An 8,652-nucleotide genomic window follows, 5' to 3' on the forward strand; every position below is an offset into this window, starting at 1 on the left:
GCAAGAATTAAGCTTTTCCACATTACACAAAGATGTGGGGATAGTTTCTGATCTCCCTTAACCTAACCCATCCTGCCTAACGATTTGAGTTATAGGCGAGGAAGTCAGCAGCATAGAAGTGATAGTAAAAGCCATGGGAATGGCTAAGACTGTCCACGTAGCCTGTAGAGTGGGAATAAAAATTCATAGGCCAGAACCCTGAGAAACACCAATATTTAGGAGGGAGGCAGACAGTTGTTAGCTAAGGAAACTGAGAGGAAGCAGTGGCAGCAAACAAGCTATTAGAAGCCAGGAAGGAAAGGAAGGAAGGAAAGCGTGGCCAATAGCACCAGATACTGCCAAGAGGGAGACCTAGTAACATGAGGACTGGAAGGAGTGGACTGGATCTGGAAATGAAGGGATCATGACCCCTTTCTTTGAACACAGCTTAGGGTGTGGCAGTGGCAAAGAATAAGGCTTCAGTGGGTTGAACGGTGAACATGAATCCCAGGACATAGAACAGACTGGATCTTTAAAGAGATTCTCTTGTCAAAGAACAACAACCAATGCTGATGAAACCTTTTAAACACCAGAATTGAGAAATGCGTGGCTGAACGGGATGCTGGGAATCCTCAAAGGTACAAAGGAAGCATACTGAGTGAGAGCTGGAGCTGGGGTTTGCTCTGGGAACAGTTGCTAATTTTTGTTGACTCAGAGCTAGGGTCGAAAGGCCATGTGCATGAGATCAGGAAACTGAATCTAAAGCCTGCACCAAGGCGGGAGTGGGGGTGTGGATTGCATCAGACCCTCTGAAAGGAGAACCACAGTGGGTGGGTTAGGAAAAAAGCCACAGATGGACATGTTAAGGATCCTTGTACTAGCTTTCAACAGCAGCATAACAAATGATCACACATTCTGAAGCCTAAAAGAGTACACATTTATTATCTCTCAGTGTCTGTGGGTTAGAGGCTTTGGTACTGCTTACCCGGGTTCTCTGCTTAGGGTCTTACCAGAGTGCACTGAGGGCACTGGCTGGGGCCTTGGTTTCATCAGAGGCTTGACTAGGAAAAGATTTACTTCCAAACTCCATTTTTTGCATGAATTCTTCTCCTTTCGGCTGTACGACTGAGGGGCCCTAGCTTGTTACTGCCTGTGTGCTGGGGTCAACCCTCAGGTCCTAGAAGCTGCCTGCCGTTCCCCACCTGTGGCCCTGTTCATAGGTAGTTCACAGCATGCCAGTCTGCTTCTTTGAGACCAGCAGGAGAGTCTTGCCAGGCTGCCAGGATGGTGGTCTACAGTGTAATGTAGCAGTGGGAGTGACTTCTCATCACCTGTGCCACATAAAATAACCCAATGGAGGGAGTGGCAACACATCTCCTTTGGTATATTGTATCATTAGATGCAAGTCACAGAGTCCATCATTGCTCAGGGGAAGGGATTTTACTGGGGTAACACCAGGGCAGACACTGGGGGGCACTGCAGAACTCTGCCTGTCACACTGGCTTATTCCAGTCTTGGCTCTGGGCAGAGGACGAAGAGAAAAACAAAACAACTTTTGAGGATTCTCTAACCACAAACCCGACTTCAGGAAGTTTGGGGCCAGATTTTGTACTCCTTGCGCCTCTGTATCTTCTGCTTTTTGTCATTCATTTCACAATAGTTTCTAATTTCTTCTTTGATGCATGGATTGCTTAGAAATGTATTTCCTAATTTCAAAATACACATTGATTTCCTCATCATTTGGTTAACTTTTAAGCACAACTGCTCTGTGATCAACAAAAAATATTATGCATGATTTCAATCCTTCAAAATCTGTTGAAGCATGCATTATGCAATATTACATGGTCAATTTTTATATACTATCTTTTTTTCCCCCAGACTTGTTTATCTATTTGAGTGAGAGAGAGAGCTTGACAAGGAGGGAAAGAGGGAGAGGGAAAGATAATCTCAAGCAGACTCTGCACTCAGTGGAGCCCTACACAGGGCTCAGTCTCACAACCCTGAGATCACGACCTGAGCCAAAACCAAGAGTCAGAGGCTTCAGTGACTCTGAGCCACCCAGGGGCCCTTTGAATGCTATTTCATATGTACTTGAGAAGACTGTGTAGCCTGTGGTTATTGGCAGTAGCATTCTATATGTCTCTATTAAGTACAGTTTGTTGTTCTGTCCAAATTCTATATCCTAACTGCTTACTAATTTTTTAGTCATGGATGTGATTATGTATTTGTCTACTTCTACATAAAAATATTTTAATCTCCCAAGAGCTTATCTTTACACTTATCTTAGGGCTACTCACGTATTTAACGGCTGTTTTTCTTCCTTTTCCCGTTTCTGGCATTTTCTATGGGATCATTTTCCTTGTCTTAAGGATACCTTTTAGTCTTTCAGTGAAGTGCTGCTGGTTGTTAACTCATTTAGTTCTTTCAAAATCTTTATTTCTCTTCCATTCTTAAAAGATATTTTAATGCCATAGAATCCTGGTTGGTTATTTCCTCCCCGTATATTGACCATTTCGTGTCATGATTTTCTGGCTGTGAGCTCTTTTAAGTATTGCCTCTGCTTCATTTTCTTTGGGGATTCCAACTACATATTAGACCTTGTTGTATCTTCTCTTCTACTCTCCATTTGGTATTTCCCATTTTTTTTGTCTCTCTCTCCTTCCTTCTAGATATTCTAAGTTATTTCCAGTTCATAATTGTTCCTTTCACCATGGTCTAATCTGCTATTGACAAGAGCCAACTGAGCTAATTTTTCTATATATTTTTTTCAGTTCTAGAATTTATATTCTTCAAATTTTGTTTCTTTAAAAGTATGCTCAGTTCTCTGTCAACATTTTCAAACTTGACTTTTATCTGCTTTAATACAATAAGCATATTTAGTTTATGGCTTAATATTTAGTTTTTGCTTCCAGTATCTTATCTTCTAATCATCTGATTATCTTTTACTGTAAAACTGGGTTTGAAAAATCATTTGTAGAAATATAAGACTAGGGTCATGTTTTATTCCTCTAAACCAGGTTTCTTGTATTGCTATTGCCAAGGACCTGGGGCCACCAGCAATCTGGGATCACCTTAATCCAAGTTCAGGGCTGAGTGTTCATGGAGTCATCCACTCACAGCAGGGTGCTGGCCATGGAAGGGCTGGTTTTTTGGTCTTCACCTTTATTTCCAAGTACAGCTGACTGTGTGTGTTGGTGGTGGGAAGTGGTGATGTTTACTCGGTTTCCCTCCTCAGTGGGTCCTGGACTCCATCCTTCATTTCTCTGGGAATAGCCACTATTCTGTGAAGTCACCGAAAGAATAGTTTAGTCTTTTGGCCATCTCTCTCAGATTGGCAAATGCTTCCAGGGCATAAGTGGGCCCGAGTGCTAAACTCACCTCTCTGAATTTCCACTGTCTCTCAGTCCTTGGCCTGATGATGTCTCATTAACTCTTGGTGCTTTAATATTCTTTTTTTTTTTTTTAACTTTTTAAAAAAATTTTATTTATTTGTTTGACAGATGGAGATTACAACTAGGCAGAGAAGCAGGCAGAGAGAGAGGAGGAAGCAGGCTCCCTGCTGAGCAGAGAGCCCAATGCAGGTTCGATCCCAGGATTCTGGGATCACGACCCGAGCCGAAGGCAGAGGCTTTAACCCACTGAGCTACCCAGGCGCCCCAGTGCTTTAATATTCTTAAGATATGTCTTATATTTCACTCAGATGTTAAAAAATTTCTTCAGTTGGACAGTCTGAGTTACCTAATCTACCATTACCGGAAGCAAATGTTACAAGATTTTGCATTTTGATTGCATTTTAACCCCAACCAACAAAGTTCCAGGAATCCACATCTTAATTTTATTTCTTCAACAACAAATAGAAAATATAAGCAAGGTACATTTTATAATACTAATAAAGAATAGAGAGTTTTTAGAATAAATGTTATAAAAGAGGTACCAGACCTTAACAGAGAACATAAAAAAACTTTAATGGAAAACACTTAAGACCTAATACATGGAGAAACATAATCCTTAATTTAATTACTTCCTTTAGTGTCATTTATCTTGTTCCTCTATCTCCTATAGTTCCTGGAAACTGGAATTTACATCTTAAGCCTTGACAGATTCAAGTTCATTATTTTTGGCTAGATTACATCATAGGTGACACTGTCTACTTTATATTTAATCACATCAGGAAAAATTTCTGGGTTATCTTACCATGAGGGATGTTAAGAATAACCACCGAATTAGGGTGACTGACTTGACTGGAATGGTCTTCAGATTATTATTTATCATTGATAATAATTTGTTTTCTTGCTCAGTATAAAACAACAAAAAAATCTAACATTTCCCTTTTTTTCATTGACAATGTAATTGATTTCTTTTGCTAATACAAAAATACTTCAAATTCAACTGGACTTTTTCATATCACGTACTTAAGAAATAATCATGATACTCTCATCTACAGATTGCCCAGCCAGCCAATCACCATGCAGCCTGTTGGTAGGTACCAAACCACATCTACCGCATAGAAGTACATTTCTGACAATTTGGAGGTAGAGATTTGCAGCCGGGGTCTGGAGTTTTGCCTCTAGGACCCCTGCTTGGCTTATCACCTCCTCTTTGAGTTGACACCATACTGCTTGGGCACGGGTAAACAAATTCCTCCAGCACATCCATGGCCCCTGGCCCAACAGAAGCAGCACATGCTCTACAACTGGGCGCCATTGCTTATGTCCAGGTGGCAAAACCCTCTCTTGGCAATGTGTCAGTGTTGCTGAATGCAGGACGTCAGTCATCCGGTTCTCTGGTTCTGGGGACTGTGGGGCCTGTTCTTAGACTCTGCTCAGACCAAGTGGCCTGATGAGGAGCCCCAGATGAAGCTGTTCTCAGCCTGAAATCGTTGGCCTGAGGGTCAGCCCCCCTGCCCCACATATTAAGTAGTATCTCCTGGCATATTAGCCATCTGTGGCAACCTGTCTGGGAAGCTCGGAGTTTGTGCAAAGCGTGCAAATTGGAACAGTTCAGACGTGTGAGAAACAGCAAAGAAAGGGTGGCCAAAGTGGAATCAAGAGGGAGAGTGGCGGTCATGAGGTCAGAGAGATTGCTAGGGACCAGATCATATAGTACCTTGTAAATAAGATAAGGATCAGATTCTATTCTAAATGTGATGGAGCATTACAAAGTTTTAGGCAGGGGAGTGATAGGATTCAACTTACATTTTATAAAGCTCACTTTGGCTGCAGAGAATTGTTAAAAGGATGCAAGTGTACGACAGAGAATTGTAGTAGTCCAAGTGAAACATGGCAGCTTGGATTAGGCAGTGGTAGGAGTGGACATATTTGTGATAATTTTTGAGTAGAAGTAAACAAGACTTGCTGATGGACTGGGTAGAAAAGTGAAAGCGTGGGGCTCCTGGGTGACTCAATTGACTAAGCATCTGCCTTTGGCTCAGGTCATGATCCCAGGATCCTGGAATCGAGCCCCACATCGTCATTGTCAGGATCCCTGCTCAACAGGGAGTTGGCTTCATCTGCTTTCCTCCACCTCCCCCCTGTCCTCCACTTGCGACTGCTCTCTCTCATAAGTAAAATCTTAAAAAAAAAAAAAAAAAACGAACAGTGAAAAGGGCTAAGGTAGACAGTTTTTTGGGCTGGCCAACTTGGGTGAAAGGTGGTGCCATTATGGGATGGAGAAGACTTAGGAAGAGCAGGGTAGGGGTGGACACTAAGAGATCTGTTTTTAACTTATATTTGAGATGTCTTTAAGGAATCCAACAGGTGTGTAGACAATACAAGTGAGGGTGAGTAATGTTCTGGAAATTATTCTATGTAGGTCTATTTCCTCACTGCTTCTCAATCCTTTACCACAACCGTAATCTATCTTTTGTGCTGCTATTCAACCAAAACTACTCTAATAAGGGCCACCAGAGACTTTCTGCTATTAACTCTAATGCGCACTTTGGGTCCTCTTAATCTCCCTGAAAAAGTGGCTCTTCTGACACAGAACTCTCCACGGTCTTGATTTTTTGACACTGCTCTCTTCTGGTTTTCCTCCAATAACTGGCTATTCCTTCTTTTGCGTAATCCTCTACCATTTCGAAAACACTGATATTCTTTCATGGCTCTATACTTACTTATACTCTTGACTGAGTCACGGTAAGTAACAGTGCCTCCCATTCTCTTCTCTTTCAGGCTATAACTTCTCCTTCAAGAAAGCTATAACTCACATTGATTGTTCCTTTCTTCCATTATCTGCACACTCAAGTCCCATTAACGTTGCCTTTAGTGTTTCTCAATTACCTCCTTTCCAACCACACTGACAAGGCCTTCAGTTGAGGTCTTCAATGTCTTTTGGCTAGAATGATCCTGCCGCTGAGCAAGCTTTGCCTCTCCCCAAACTGTCTTCTTCTGTTGACAGTACCTTTTCTGAAACAAAAATCTAGTTGTCATTCCTCTGCTTAAAACCTTTTACTGGCTCCCTGGTCCTCAGAACAAAATCTAACTGCTAAGCAGAACTTTTAAGGACTCTAATATAACTCCTATTTGTATTTCACTTGAGTAACTTAGATTTAAAAATGTTACTCTCTTACATTAGCTTCCCCACAATCATGAATGCTACTCCTTCTTTCTGGACCCAACCCCTGACTCTGGTGGCTTTCTCTTTCAAACGCAAGCTCAGCCTTCCCTTTCTCACCTGTCACCTTTCTGCTCTCTCCATTTCACTGGATGTTCACTGACTTCTTGGGATTAGATTTTTGCTTTCAGTATTATTCATCCAGGTTGACTTTTATTAATAGGCTAGTTATTGTGGTGGTTTGTAATGTGTTGAGTGGGTTACACGAAATTACTTTCCAGAATTCTCTTCCATGAATATTTCTGTTAGAGTGAGCAATCGATCCCTGAGCAAGTTTATAGAGATGTGAAGCAGCAACTATTTAGGAGCTCATATGTGTGGTTGGTGATCTGTGGCTCCCAGCTGTTAACTGGCCTACAACTTCCCAGCCTTTCCCTGGAGCACTCTTCAGCTTTTCTAACCTTTGGCCATGGTATGTGTGAAAAAGGACCCAGGCTTTTCTGGAAGTCATACCATTGAAGTCCGAGGTAATAAAAATGACAAGGGTTTCGGTCTGTGGTTGCGATTTCTACCTGTTCCTGTGTCTCCCACTTTACAGCCATCTTCCCCTCTTCCCTGCCTACTCTTGGACTTCGAGCTCCTACATCAGAAACAAAGGTTAACAGCCTCAGAGAGCCATGCTTAAGCAGCTCCCACAACAGTGCCAAGTCAAATTCCGTACAAACCTCTATCCTAGTAGTTCTGCTTCTCCGACTAAATGCTGACTGATAGTTCTATAAAAGGAAAATGAGGCTAGTGAAACTACCTGAAGTGGTACTTGCCGTTATATTCTCAAAGCACCCGTGCTAAAGTCTCTATTGTTCACATACTCTTACTGCCTTTTCTAGATTTTTAACTTTCTGAGAGGGAATTTTATCTCTGTATGACCAGTGAAGAATGGTGCTTAGCACCAACTGGTACTTATAAATCCTTTGTTAAACAAATAATTTGGAGCACCTCTGCCAACCGTAGCAAAATCTCTTTAATAATAAAGATGTCAATCTGATTTCTGTAGCCGACGAATACATTAGCTACCAATAAACACTGACCCTACATCGGCTGTTACATAAATTAAAATCCTAGAAGTCAGAGAAAATAGCAGTTACCCAAATGGTACACATTTTCAAATATTTCCTATTACGTAAGTTGCCCTTTGTTTATAAGTACATCCCTAAATAAGTATGGGAGAATTAAATGCAAACAAGCCTATGGGGGCACGTGGGTGGCTCAGTGGGTTCAGCCTCTGCCTTCGGCTCAGGTCATCATCTCAGGGTCCTGGGATCGAGTCCCGCATAGGGCTCTCTGCTCAGCAGGAGCCTGCTTTCTCCTTTCTCCCCCTTTGCCTGCCTCTCTGACGCCTTGTGATCTCTCTGTGTCAAATAAATAAGTAAATAAAATATTTTTTTAAAAAAATTAAAAAAACAAAAAACAAAACAAACCCATGGAAGGGCAGGATTTTTTTACATATCTGCTGGACTCTTTAGGTTAATTTTATGACACACTGGGTCCATAATATATTCTATAGACATACTAAAATAATAAAGCCAATGTGATTTGATACACATTTCCTTTAGTTATTTTAGTAATAAAAAGCTTTAAATTTCCTGTAACTTGTCAGTAGCCAGAAATAGCTTACCACTAAAACATCAGTTCAGGGGTGCCTAGGTGGCTCAGTGGGTTAAAGCCTGTCTTCAGCTTAGGTCATGATCCCAGGGTCCTGGGATCAAGCCCCACATCGGGCTCTCTCTCAGCAGGGAGCCTGCTTTCTCTTCTCTCCCCTCTCTCTGCCTGCCTCTCTGCCTACTTGTGATCTCTGTCAAATAAATAAATAAAATCTTAAAATAAATAAATAAATAAATAAATAAATATCAGTTCAATGATGTGTTCAATTTTTAGCCATATGATGTTAAAATATTTCAGAATATTATGCAACCTGAAAAACCTAGTTTCAACTATCACTTACACAGTGCAAGATGGTAGAATTAATTACAGATTTAAACTATAGCTTGGTAATCGTTAGTCACCAACAAGTTTTATTAAAAGCAAACTGCTCATTCAAAAGTGATCACGGAAGGATGAAAA

Source organism: Lontra canadensis, unplaced genomic scaffold (genome assembly GCF_010015895.1).
Source record: "Lontra canadensis isolate GAN:19392208 unplaced genomic scaffold, GSC_riverotter_1.0 scaffold75, whole genome shotgun sequence".
NCBI classification, from domain to species: domain Eukaryota; kingdom Metazoa; phylum Chordata; class Mammalia; order Carnivora; family Mustelidae; genus Lontra; species Lontra canadensis.